Here is a 15,006-nt window from a genome sequence, read left to right on the forward strand (position 1 = left end):
TACGGTTGTCATGGGTTATGGGGAGAAGACAGCTGAGAGGGAAAGATAGATCAGCCATGATGGAACAACTTGATGGGCCGAATGGCCTAATTCTTCTCCTATCACTTATGAACATACAGGCCAAACTAAGTTAGGCTAGGAACTTTTCTTCCCTTAGAGGTTAGTGCAGTTTCTTCAATAATACGATAGTTTTATAGATGCTTTGTAAGTACCCTGCACAGTTTATTTCCAGATTTTCTAAAAATAAGTACAAATGGGTGAATTTCTAATTGCAGCCTCTCAATTATTAGCCCCAGCCTCTTGGATTACTTAATCAGTTGCATAGCCACAATATTGCTATTCTCACAGATTTCTCAAACGTATTTAGCATTCGAAGAAGGGGCAAAAGAGAATGCCTCTGTCAAAGCAACTGAGAATCATTGACGTCGGTGAATGATGGGTAAAATAAAAACATGGGTTCCAAAAAAAGTGTAAATTGCTTAAAAATTCAAAAAAACAGTACTTCACTTTTCAACAAAGTTAGATGATATCTACCACAAAAATTAAATCAAACCATCTTCTTGCATCAAACTGTGTGACCAAGAATTATCTGGAAATGGCTGTTAACCGAAGGTGGAGAGCACGAAAACCTCAGCAGGAACAAACATGCAAAGTGTTTTAGAACACCTAATTTCAGCAGAAGCCAAATATAGTTCTTTTGAATGGAGAATGTGGGAGTTACTGATTCTGGGATAGCAATTAGCTGTACACTTTTAAACCTGGAGGAAAATACCATCTTTAGCGCAAATCACAGTTCTTCTACTCCCCCAAAAGGCTGAGCATACACAGCAAATGTGCTTAAATGCAAACCTTTTGCAAAAGCCTCATTATCTTGATAAGTATCATTATCTTGAATGAGGATTACATGATAATGGAACTAGAATTTGTGTCTACCACTGAATCAGAGAAGTAGCAGTGTGTGGGCTTGATCAATAAGTTCAATTGTAAACAGCACACGACTGTGTTACATTTCCGTCCAACTGAAAAATAAAGCCACAATGCACTGAAAATCTCACTTTTGCACCCACCCATTTTAGAGCCTTGCTAAATACTCACTTTTTTACAGGTCTGTATTATAATCTTAATGTGAACATTTACATTGAATCAAACTTGGTATATTTTTGTTTATCCATTCTACTTCCTCAACCAATTGTTTTCACTAGTATTATTACGTTATTGAATTTTGGGCTATTTATATATCAGTGTGTATTGCATTTACAGGCCTGTTGTGCAGATGCAAAATTTGTGTTGTTCTGTTGTTAGTACATATGACAATTAAACAACTTGATTTTATTATTTTCTAGTCATCCATCCTTCCAATATACGACAAATATTTTAATATTATTAGGCACCTCATCCTCACCTCTTCATTTAGTTTGGGAATTTAAAGATGCAATGGATCTGGATTCATAGAAACATAGAAAATAGGTGCAGGAGGAAGCCATTCGGCTCACTACCCCCCTCCTCTCCCTCCATCTGCTTAAATAACATTAAACAACAATCCTCTCCTCGTCCCCTCCCCCAATCCCTCCTTACTACAATGTTACACATCTCTCACTGGACTGGGAATCCTGTCTTTGTTAACATTGTCCATAACCCCTCACCCCTCTCTGCCTCAAGTGGGACCCCTTGGGCCCCCTTCCCCCAACGCAATATTCCACCATTCACCCGTTCCCCCAATGCAACCCCCTCCCTCTCCCACAGCTCCAGGTCACAGCGTCTACAAATGACTGGCTGACTTTCAGTTATTTTTAAATCCCGCCCATACGGGGAGACGTTCAGTTTTCTGCAGGATGGGGAGGGAGGAGTGCGGCTCCAGGCCCAGTCTGTGTCCAGCGTGCTTTCATCAGGGACAGCGACAAGGACAGCAAGTTTTAGTTATTTAAATGAGATCCCATTGTGATGTAATTGTGGGGTGGAAGAGTGTTAACGGGCAATTTATGTAAATGAGATCCCATTGTGATGTCATAGCTGTAACTTTTGTAAAGTTGAAAATGTGAAGGAAAGTTGATGAACACAGACACACACACACCCACACACAAACGCACACGCACACATGCACCCAACAGGATATGGGGAAAAAGCAGGAACTGGGATTGATTTTGGATGATCAGCCATGATCATATAGAATGGTGGTGCTGGATCGAAGGGCGAATGGCCTACACCTCCACCTATTTTCTATGTTTCTATGTTTTTCCCAGGTGGCAAAATCTTCATTTTAATATAAATGCTGAGTTACAAAGATGATGTGCAAAAGGGATGTTTGACTGTAGACAGACTGTACAGAGACAGGATAGCATACACTAAGATTTAAAATTATTTCCAAAATTTAATAAAAACAAAGTATTCTGAATGCTGAATATAAAAATAAAAAAGGGAAATACTCAACTGGTCAATCAATATTAAGGAGAGTAAATATTAAGTTAGCATAGCAAGTCAAAAATATTTCAACAGAACTGACTGAAGACAGGAAATCAAACCAGAGTATTCGTGCCTCCACTGAACCTGCATGTACTGACCCTGAGATGAGATCAGGGCCAATTCTGACTTATTTCTGCTAAGTGCCAAATATAAACTGTTTTTCCCCACGAAAGATCGAGAAATTTTGCTGGAAAATGATGCAGTTCCAAGATTGCTTGTCACTAAATTAATTACATCTCCAGAGTGAATTCTGAACTAGAGCAAATAAAGTCCGCCAAACATGCAAACTCAGACCTATCGAATAATTAGTTCACATTTGCTTCACTCCTTGTTAATCTTCACATACCCATAATTTTCACTAAACTTTAATGCACATGTCACGACCCGAAATGTCAACCATCCCTTTGCCTCCACGACTGCTGTTTAACCCTCCACCTTCTTCCAGTAATTAATTTTTTAGTGCAAGCATTTTTTTTTTAAATCTGAGGAGGATTTCTGCTTCCACCACCTTATTTGTGAGCTTCAAAGCCCTATAGCTCCCAGAGAGGAAAACAATAATCTCCCCTCTAATCCTGCTACTAAACATTTTTGATCCATGTCTCCTAGTTCCTGGCCTCTTTGGTAAAAAAATATTGGGTCTCATGCAATATAAAATCAATTCTCCCAGGAAATTCCTCTCTTCTATGTCTCTTCGTCCCTCTTCCAAAATATAAACCACTCGGCTTTTATCGGGATATCCTCCAGAAATTACTTATCAAAAAATCATTAAATAACAACTTCTAGTTGGAGACATAAGAGACTGCAGATGCTGGCATCTAAAGCAAAACCCAAGGTGTTGGAAGAATTCAGCAGATCAGGCAGCATCTGGGATGGGAATGGATAGACAATATTTCAGGCTGGGATAGACACAAATAGCTGGAGTAACTCAGCAGGACAGACAGCATCTCTAGAGAAAAGGAATAGGTGACGTTTCAGGTCGAGACCCTTCTTCAGACACACACTCCACATTTCCTACATATTTTGGGCTGGGAGCCTTCTTCAGACTGGCTGCCTCCCCAGATGCTGCCTGACCCGCTGAGTTCATCCAGCACTTTGTGTTTTGCTCGGACATCAAACTAGCAGCTTTCTAGTTGTAGCCAAAACATAATTACAGACCTGACCACGAGACCACAATGCAATGTTGACTTAATTCAGATCACAGCCAGGTATCAACATTAATGCAAAATATAAAGACATATTAAAAATATTGAAAGATTAATCACAGATAAAAAAAATGAATCAATATTAAAACCACAGAGGCACGTATCTAATAGCCTAAAATGACAACAATGTGTTAATTGCTAACTGTTGCCAATTGTAATCAAGCAAATTTAATTGTAACAAGAAATGCCCTTTTGAGAACAGCAAAGAGCTGATGAGAGATACAGAATCCAATAGTCTGAAAGCAATACCAAGAAGATTTGTGTTGATTTTTTTTTATTACTGTCTACTTACTCAGCCAAATGCAAAACTTTTCTCCCAAATTAAAAAAAACAAACTGCCATTTTGGCAGGTTAACCAGGCAGATCAATTACACGGCACAAAACCATCCAAGGGGCTCTGTAATCTTTACGTTAATTTAATCAAAATATTTCATTTACTGAAATCATCCAAAGATACATTTGTATAAATCGTTATATTCAGCATTTTTGCAACATCATTTCTGAGTATGGGTCTAGTTAAAACGCAATTTGTATATATTTTGTTCAAATATTATTCAATCAAGTGCCAGTTTAGCAGCACAGCATAGATTTCTGTGCCAGCAACTAGAATTCAGGAACATTGATGTAGAGACACAAATTTGAATCTTACCATCACCACTATAAAATTTAAATACTTAAATAATTCTGGAGCCAGAATATCCTGTCTCGCTTATACTGTGTTCATCTCATGGAAGGCACAAAGAAAATCTCCAGAATATAGTGGAGAACAAGTGCAGAATCTGGAGCTGAAAAGAAATTTCAGTATTAAGTATTAAGAGTAATTAATGGAACTGAGCGATGATAAATCCCAGGAATCGATGACCTGCATAACAAAGTTTTTAAAGATGGATCAAAATGCTGGAGTATCTCAGCGGGTCAGGCAGCATTTCTGGGGAAAATTAATAGTTGTCGATTTGGGATAGAACCCTTCTTCAGACAGGAAAAGAGTTGTCGAAAGTAGAATTTCGAACTACAATGTCACCTATTCCTTTTCTCTAGAGATGCTGCCAAATGTAATATATCTGGATTGGCTGATAATACAAAGCCAGGTGCCAAAGAATAAGGGAATATAATAAAATAAAATAAAAAAATTGCAAATAAATTTTATAGAAAAAATTTAATATCATAAAGATTTTAAACAGGGAGATATTGAAATGTATTGGTGTTCACAGGAACCCTGTGTCGCTGTACTCAAATTGGAGAAAGGTACTAGGTACATCCTAATTGCTTACAGGTACAGCAGCCAATCAGGTTGGCAAACTGGATGTTGGCCTTTTTTTGCAAGAGTTTGAGTTCAAGAATAAAGATACCCAACTCCAATTAGGTAGTTAGTGCCTTGGTGAGACCATATCAGGTTTGTTTTGTTCTGGCCTGGTTTTACCAACACAAAGGAGGACATAATTGCCAAAGATAAATTACCAACTAAGATTCATTAGATGGACAGATGGTATGGCCCAAAGAATGCGATTTCACCGAAACATAAAATTCTATCGGGACTTAACAGGGTAGATGCAGGGATGATGTATCTGTCCTCTCACAGGGATGTCTGGATCCAAGAAAGCATCTTAAAAATGCTGGAGTAACTCAGTGGGTCAGGCAACATCTCTGGAGAAAAGGAATAGGGGCCCTTTCGGGTCTGAGTTACCCCAACATTTTGTGGCTACCTTCAGTATAAACTAGCATCTAGACATCTTAAATAAGTAGTTGACCATACTGAACTTTAGAATTTTTTTAATTAAATTCCAGACTCAGTTAACATTTTCAAGATTTTTGGTTATTTAAAGAATATAGTTAGCCAAGGAAAGTGATTTTGAGGCAAATGATCATTTATGATCATATATTAAGCATAAAGGGGTCAATAGCTTATAGGTGTTTCTATAAATAATCATATGACCCAGTGTAGACAACTCTTCAACTGTTGGCTTATTTCAGCTCCAATTAGACATGAGCAATAAATGTTTGCGTTACCAGCAAGTTCACATCGCATTAAAAAAATAAACTGGCTGCTCCAAATGAACACAAATCCAAATGATTGTGTTCAAGAAGGAACTGCAGATGCTGGAAAATCGAAGGTACACAAAAATGCTGGAGAAACTCAGCGGGTGCAGCAGCATCTATGGAGCGAAGGAAATAGGTAACGTTTCGGGCCGAAACCCTTCTTCAGACTGATAGGGGGTGGCGGGAAGAAGGAAGGAAAAAGGAGGAGCCCGAGGGCTGGGGGATGGGAGGAGACAGCTCGAGGGCTAAGGAAGGGGAGGAGACAGCAAGGACGAACATAATTGGGAGAATTCAATGTTCATGCCCTCCGGATGCAGGCTCCCCAAGCGGAATATGAGGTGCTGTTCCTCCAATTTCCGGTGTTGCTCACTCTGGCAATGGAGGAGATCCAGGACAGAGAGGTCGGATTGGGAATGGGAGGGGGAGTTGAAGTGCTGAGCCATCGGGCGGTCAGGTAGGTTCTTGCAGACCGAGCGGAGGTGTTCGGCGAAACGATGGCCCAACCTCCGCTTAGTCTCACAGATGTAGATCAGCTGACATCTAGAGCAGCGGATGCAGTAGATGAGGTGGGAGGAGATACAGGTGAACCTCTGTCGCACTTGGAACGACTGCTTGGGTCCTTGAATGGAGTCGAGGGGGGAGGTAAAGGAAATCCAAATGACCCATTTTGGTAATTAATCCTGATTGCAACATCAGAGCAGGTAACTTTTCACTGAAATGCACTGCCAGAAACAGCAAAACGTGGCCTCCAAATGGATTACACTCACCATCTCTGGAGTACATCCTCACCCTGAATACACAAGCTGGACCATTTGTGATGCCTAATTTGCCAAAAGCTGCATTCTGTTTATTCAATACTGTCCTTAAAGAATTACAATCTTGCCCCTCTTAATCATTATTGCTGTAAACAACATGTCAGATTGCAAACTTTGCAGCAGCCAGAATTTAAGATTAAAATAGGATATAAAATAGACAATATATTTATGACATTGTGTTCAATTTTACGCATAGAGTAAAGCACAACCTTCTCCTAATTTGCCATGACCGGAGTGTGGGTTTTTTAAGACGATCTTTTTTTTTAAGCAGTTTCAGAGAAAGCTCAGTTGCAGGGGCAATTTGTTTCCATCTAAATCACACTAAAAGCATGTACAACAGAAAACACCCATGCACAGCTACACTTCTAGATTAGATGAATTTAAGGGAATCAAACAAATGGCTGTAAGCTTATTCTTCTTCGTTATTTCTGCAGCAGAAAATAGTCAGAATCAATGTATTCTCCCATTTGCCTTCATTTCCATTCCAAACTGGCATTTATTCCTTTAATCTATCTATTACCCAAGACACTCGATTCTCTTGGATCAAATAGGTTTATGAGACATGATCTCCCAGGCACAAAGCCACACTGATGATTCCTAATGCTGGTAGAAACATAGAAACATAGAAAATAGGTGCAGGAGTAGGCCATTCGGCCCTTCGAGCCTGCACCGCCATTCAATATGATCATGGCTGATCATCCAACTCAGTATCCTGTACCTGCCTTCTCTCCATACCCCCTGATCCCTTTAGCCACAAGGGCCACATAAAAACTCCCTCTTAAATATAGCCAATGAACTGGCCTCAACTACCTTCTGTGGCAGAGAGTTCCAGAGATTCACCACTCTCTGTGTAAAAAATGTTTTCCTCATCTCAGTCCTAAAAGATTTCCCCCTTATCCTTAAACTGTGACCCCTTGTTCTGGACTTCCCCAACATCGGGAACAATCTTCCTGCATCTAGCCTGTCCAACCCCTTAAGAATTTTGTAAGTTTCTTTAAGATCCCCCCTCAATCTTCTAAATTCTAGCGAGTACAAGCCGAGTCTATCCAGTCTTTCTTAATATCCTGTCCCCAAGAATCACTTCCAACAACGTTTCCACCACTGATGTCAGGCTCACTGGCCTGTAGTCCAGGGCTTAACCTTGCTATCCTTCTACATATTGGTACAACATTAGCCTCCAGTCTTCTGGAACTCCACCTGTAGCTAAAGATATGCAAATATTTCTGCAAGGGCTTCTGCAAGCTCCTCTCTAGTTTCCCCAAAAAGTCCAAAGATGCACTTGGTCAGGATTTTTAAAACCACCAGGTGTTTAAAAACACCTCTTCTCTGGTAATTAGTATATGATCCAAGACATCACAATGCCTCTGCCTCAATTCCTTCGTCTCCATAATCATCTCCTCAGTAAAAACAGATATGGCATTTAATATCTACCCCATCTCTCATGGTTCTACACAAAGGTCATGTTGATCTTTAAGGAGACATATCATTGCCCCAGCCACTCTTTTACTCTCAATATATCTTTAGAATCTATTGGGATTTTCCTTTACCTTGCCTGCCAGCTCTATTTCATGTCCTCTTTTTGCCCTCGTGATTGCCTTTTTAAAGTGTGCTCCTACACTTCTTACACTCACAAACGTCTGTGAACCTAGAAGTCATCTCATAATGTGATGTGGTTTCTCACTCTTCTCGCTCAACTGCCTTTCAGTTATTACTAGACCAAGTGGGACCCGTTGGGTCCCGTCCCCTCAACAGGGGCCTGCGGCGTTACACACACACACTAACCCCTCAGCTTGATATTATATTAATATTATTCATTCACTCCTTTTCCCCTCATCCCCCGCCCTATCCACTCATGCATAGCCCCCAACTATGCAGGTGCGGCTAGAGGGAGAGGGAGGGGTAGAGAGGGAGAGGGGGTAGAGAGGGAGAGGGGGTGGAGAGGGAGAGGGGGTGGAGAGGGAGGGAGGGGGTGGAGAGGGAGAGGGGGTGGAGAGCGAGAGGGGGAGGGGTAGAGAGGGAGATGGTGGGGGGTAGAGATTGAGGGGTGGGGGGGGGGGGGGGGGGGGCGGCGTGCGGCATCACAGGGGAGGGCTGGTCCCCGAACAAAATACTCCACCACTCACCCATAGGTTCCAATACTCACCACTCCCTAGAGAGGGAGGGGTGGTAGAGAAGGAGCAGGAGGTAGAGAAGGGGGTGCAGAGAGGGAGGGTGAGGGGGTAGAGGGAGGGGGAGGTGATAGAGAGGGAGGAAGGATGGTAGAGAGGGAGGGAGGGTGGTAGAGAGGAGGGGGCAGAGAGGGAGGGGAAAAGAGAGGGTGGAAGGGGGGCAGAGAGGGAGGGGGCAAAGAGTGGGAAAGGGGGGGGCAGAGAGGGAGGGGAGGAGTGGGAAGGGGGGCAGAGAGGGAGGGGGGTCAGAGTGGGAGAGGGAGGGGGGCAGAGAGGGAGGGAGAGGGAGGGGGGGTAGAGAGAGGTAGAGAGGGGGGGGTAGAGGGGAGGGGGGTAGAAAAGGAGGGGGGGGTAGAGGGGGAGGGGGGGAGAGGGAGGGGGGCAGAGGGAGGGGGGGAGAGGGAGGGGGGGGAGAGAGGGAGGGGGGTAGAGAGGGGTAGGAGGGGGGGGTAGAGAGGGAGGGGGGTAGAGAGGAGGGGGGTAGAGAGGGGGGGGTAGAGAAAGGAGGGGGGTAGAGAAGGAGGGGGGTAGAGAGGGAGGGGGGGGGGTAGAGAGGGAGGGGGTAGAGAGGGAGGGGGTAGAGAGGGAGGGTGGACAACTTGTTCTATTTGATCTTATTTGGTTGTGCACGCCAGGTTGATTGCATTCGTCCAAACAGGGCGGACCACGTGAAGGTTGCAATCTCCCACCCCGTCCCATTGTGATGTCATTTGCAAATGAGATCCATTGTGAGATGGCACTGTGACATCATCAATGGATAATGCTGCAAGAGTCTCCCACTGAAAAGCAGTTAATTTTCTGAAATAAACGATTAAAACTTTTAAAACTTCGGAAATATAGGTTGGAATGCGACGGTATGATGACTACGCCGTTGAGGGAATAATTCCGAGTAGAATGTGTGAAAATGGGAAGGCTGTGGCCTTGCATTTGGATGAAGATACAAATTAAGTAGATTAAAAGAAAGCCAACACAATCCTGGCTCACACAGACATTTAGAATGTTAAGAAAAAAGGGAAGAGTTTTAGTATAATAGAGATAGAAACATTCATCAAATCGAACAGATAACAAGAATTAGCTATTTAAAGGAGATTTCTGCCAATATTCCTCTGCTACACCTTCCACTCAACAACAAGCTGATAAAACTATTTGTAAAACTGCAAAGATAAAATTGAGCAAGTAAATACCCATTGACAAGTCAAAATTACTTAGTCAAGGAACAGAGCAACGTAACACGATGGACAATTGTATACTGACAACTATAGTTTAAAAAAGAAATCCACATCCATATTCTAATTAATACTGTAAATTAAGAAATGTCTTGTTTTACAATTTCAAACAGCCATTGGTCTAAATTCCAACATGTTATTTAATCCCAGACCATTATTTCAATTTGGGATCAATTAACTTGTCATTGCAGACAAAAGAAATAGAAAGTAGAAATAGAAAACAGCAAAAATAACTTGGCAATGCTCTAGCTTTAACAGTGATTAATAACTTCCCACATTCTTAACTGCATGGGCTGCTGCCAATTGCCGATTTAAGATAGTTTTTACTGTTTGAAGCTGCAACCCTCAATTAGAACACTGCAATGATAAGGCAGCCTTCATTCGTTATGGTTCGTGTTCTCACCATTTTTCTTCCTTCAGACTACTGTATCTTGTTGTACTTTGCCTGCTTGGTTCATTGTATTTCAAACCTTACCCTAATGCCCACAAATTCCTTTTACTATCTTTTTTGTTAGAAACATCATTGATGCTTCTCCCCATAATCTTACATTAACCACACTTCACCCATATAACAATCTCCACTTTTTGATTTAAGCACTTTACAGTTCCTCACTTCACATTCTCTGTTCATTCTAAATGCTCAGAATATTTTTTACAGATAAGAAATAATGTTTTCCTTGAATAAGTGCTACTTTATACATCTGATGAAGTGATTTAAAATCTATTTCTAATTAAATTGATTTAGTTTTCCTTTCGTAGTGCAATGAAACATATGAAACTTTAATGTAAAGTAGCCTTGAATTACTCTTCGTGTATGATGCCAACATTTTGCAGTTGTAAGTGGAATAAACGATAACAGTTTAGGTTTAAAGGAATTCTCTTCCACATCTCTTTAAATTATTTGTATCGCAGCACCAATTTCATGATGCATTTTATTTGATGCAAAAAGAGTTTAGCAATAATAGTTTTATATTTAAACTACCACATTGGCCTCGTGAAAGCACGTTGATTTCACGAGTGAAAACCAAATAATTTGCAACAGAGAACATAAACAAGATTTGTTTCCTCCTTTTGTTAATTAAGTTTACAAATGCTCATGGCAAGGAAATGGATAGACACTTCTGTACAATACTCTATACGAAGTTTTGGTGCATAAGAAACTAATCGAAAAAGTATAGATCTTTAGACTGCAAACCATATACGGTTCAATATAGTTTAGACTGCAGGCAAACCATATACTGTTAAAATGCTATTCTCAGAATAACAATGCATTTCATATGCAGAATGGAATCAAACATCTGCTTTAGATTTTGTGGATGCATTATGTAGATGGTACCCATCATACTACCAACTAATTTCCTTGTTATTGAGAAAATTGTCCACCTTCCCACCTGTACAGTAGTAATGAACTTGGAAGTAATTTCCATCAAGCTTTATTTAATTTTAAGTTTGACCCTCCCTTGATGTTATGTCTGAAGAGAAAAGCTCACAAGCATCATTCAGGTCAAATGGCATTGGAGAATGGAGAGTGTTGCAGATCAGGTGAGATGGTAATGGATAAAGTGAGGAAAGGGACAACAGAAAGGGCTGAAGAAAGAAGAGAAGTGGTTTAATTGGGGACAAAGTAATCAATCTATTAATAATGCAGAATATTTTGCCCTGTATGGGGGGGAATGTGGGGTATTGAAATCACGTTTTTCTGAATTAAGAGGAAAGGAGTGTGGCTAAATCCAGATGCTTCTCATGTAGGTAAATAGTTGAAAAAACTATACGTTTGAGCAGGAGGTTGCATTTTTTAAGATAAGGCATAGCATTGAAGTGGGTGTAAACTGAATGCTGACACACCCAGTGAAGGATTGCTAACATGGCCCGAATTTAATTCCTATTTCTAACATCTCTCAAGTAGGTGATAGTGGGCTCCGTTCCTGAACTGCTCTTGTGGCGCAGAGATATTGAGTATAGAGTTCAGCAATTAAATTCAGTGATGACAAAATGCTGACTTATTTCCAAATCAATTGTGCGTAAGACTTGGAGGTCAACTTCTATCAGACCTCTGCAATACTTTTTCTTAGAGTCAGTGCTAAGAGGTCATCGGCATTGTTCCAGTGCATTTGTAAACTTGGCACAATGCTGACACACAGGTAGTGGAGTGGATTGCTCCGAAACATGGCCCGGATTTTACATTTTTTCGGATTTCTAACATTTTTCGTAAGTAGGTGATAGTGGGCTCTGGAGCGTTCCTCCCCAAGACCGGGAGCTCATTGTGGCAGTTAGAGATTTTATGTGGTGGTGGTGGTAGAGTTGAGTATAGAGTTCAGCTCCAAAAATCCGCAGCGTCGGCGCCAACTCCCGAGCTGCCTCAAGGCGAATTAATTCAGTGATGACAAAATGCTGACTTAGCTGGGGGCTCCGTCCGGCCCGCGGGCGGCGCCGGTTTCCAAATCAAATTGTGCGTAAGACTTGGAGGTCAACTTCTATCCCAGACCTCTCCCGCATTCGCGGATACTTGCTGGATTTGGAGCACCTCCAGTAGAGTTGCCGGGGTCGGAGCTGCCGCCCGCAGCCCCACCGGCCACAGCGCTGCGGACAAAGAGGTCATCGTGAGTTGTTCCGACCAGGTAGGGGACTAAGATTAAAGTTTGCATTCACATAAAAGCCCTACTTGACTAACATTTAAGCAACATTTACACTGCTGACAGGCTACATGCAGAGGTGACCGTGGGTCGTTTCGGGTCAAGTCTGGCGCCAAACGCGAGCTTTGGTGCGCAGACGACATCTGGAAAAAATGGCCGGTTTTCGGAGTTTTTCAGTTTCCGGAACACCGGATAAAAGGTTGTGCACCTGTATATATATATTCAGGGCACAGGATTGAATCTTAATCAAGAAGATAAACACAAAATGTCCCCGATGTTGGAGGAGTCCAGAACCAGGGGCCACAATTTAAGAATAAGGAGTAAGCCATTTAAAACAGAGACGATGAAACACTTTTTCTCACAGAGTGTGTGCATCTTCAGTTTAAACCAGCATCTACAGTTCCTTCCTACACTCTTAGTCTAAAAGGCTTGTTGTGCTCATTGATATTGAGTTTTGCAGATCGTTGGAAACAATTCTTTGAGTCGAGTGGAGAGTATCCGCCACACTTCTGACATGTGGTTTGCCAGAAAATTGACATAGAAGATGTGTCAAGTAAAGAACACCCAAATGGATGAAAGCGTGTATAACCTAGAAGAATTACATTTTCGAAAAAATAAAGCTAAAATGGTTAAAGAAAATTACTCGGTAAACAATGCCGAATCATCGATACTATTGACTGAATGCCAATCCTTGTGATGCAAAATTTCAGGTTTCTACTGATGTTTTCCTCCAGCACAATATATTCTGATCATAATACATACCATATATCTAACAGATTAAAATATTCAACTTTTTTTTGATAAACATGTAGTTCCATCAGTCCGAAAACTCAAATTTATTTGAACCTGAATATAATTGTTAACAAAACTATTGGAGGCATCAGGTTAAACACAGGCAAGCAAATCTCACTGATGAATAAATTACCATAGACTGAGACACTGAGGGCAGAAACCAGCCCACCAAGTCCACACTGATCATCAGCCACCCATGTACACTAATCCTAATTTACTCTCCCCACATTCCCATCAACTCCCCCTAATTCCCCCTCACCAACAACACTCTTGAAGCAAATTACAGTGGCCAATAAACCTACCAACCTGCACGCCCTGCAACCTGCAAGGATGTCTCCACTAGTGGGTGAGTCTAGGACTAGAGATCATAGCCTCAGAATTAAAGGACATTCTTTTAGGAAGGAATTTCTTTAGTCAGAGGGTGGTGAAACTGTGGAATTCTATGTCTATGAAGGCTGTGGGGGTCAAGTCAATGGATATTTTTAAGGCCGAGATAGATAGATTCTTGATTAGCACAGGTGTCAGGAGATATGGGGAGGAGGCAGGAGAATGGGGTTAGGAGGGAGAGACAGATCAGCCATGACTGAATGTAGACTTGATGAGCCAAATGGCCTAATTCTACTCTTATCGCTTATAGAAACATAGAAACATAGAAATTAGGTGCAGGAGTAGGCCATTCGGCCCTTCGAGCCTGCACCGCCATTCAATATGATCATGGCTGATTATGACCTTATGATGTCCATGGGGCGCAACAGGAAACCAAAGCTCCCAGGGGGAAACCTTTGCAATCAGAGGGAGAATAAAAGGCTGCAGCTCTACTTACTGCACCACTGCATCGGCCTTTTACACCATTTCAATATAGAGTACTTGTCGAACTGTGGCAACAGTAATCTTGGTACAAGTAAATTTAATAAAAAATAAAACGGTCACACCAAAAGGATAACAGATGTGATTGCTGTCAATTAATCATCTCAAACCTAGGCAGTAGTTCCTTGAGGAAATGTCCACCCAAATCATCTTCAGCTGCTTTCTCAACAGTTTTCCTTGCATCATGAGATTTTAGTGAACATTTTTTATTGGCATCCGAACAAAGTGAATTCCATTTGTAATTACCCAGATAATGAAGCAATCTGATTCTGCACACTGAGAAACCTAGACAACATCAGGCTGGCAGTGACAAGTAACAATAACAGTCACTTACATGAGAGAACTTAAACACTTATTTGTTACAGTCGATGGTATAACAACCATAGGTTTCTCCTGAATCAACACCGTTAGGGTAACCATTGCCCAGGTATTTAACTGGATAAATCACATGAATACTTTGGGTACAAAAGCAAGAGTATGAAGGTAAACACTCTGCTTGCCTTGATGAATGCAAGTAATCAATCATCCACTCAGGCTGGTAAGCCCCATTCTACAGCCAGCATGACTGACACAATCCTGGACCCTACTAATTCTTTTCACTAGAGGCATTTCAAAGTTGTGGTGCACACCATTCCAAGGTGCAACACAACAATACCTCAACACTTGTTTCTTCAAGAGCATTTCCTAAATCTATCACCTGGAAGAGCAGGTGCATTGGTGCATCATTTGGTGCAGTTTCACATCACACATCATACCTTAATTATTGCTGGAAATAAATATTTCAACACTCTACCCAATAGCACTGT

At 41.5% G+C, this 15,006-nt stretch overlaps 1 protein-coding gene across 1 annotated transcript in view; it reads right to left on the reverse strand.

Annotated features, from left to right (window-relative positions):
• The window catches only part of nup93 (nucleoporin 93), a 96,326-nt gene that overhangs the window by 62,469 nt on the left and 18,851 nt on the right, over nt 1–15,006 (reverse strand). The gene's annotated exons all lie outside the window — the stretch shown is intronic.

Source organism: Leucoraja erinacea, chromosome 17, assembly GCF_028641065.1.
Source record: "Leucoraja erinacea ecotype New England chromosome 17, Leri_hhj_1, whole genome shotgun sequence".
Taxonomy (NCBI): Eukaryota; Metazoa; Chordata; class Chondrichthyes; order Rajiformes; family Rajidae; genus Leucoraja; species Leucoraja erinaceus.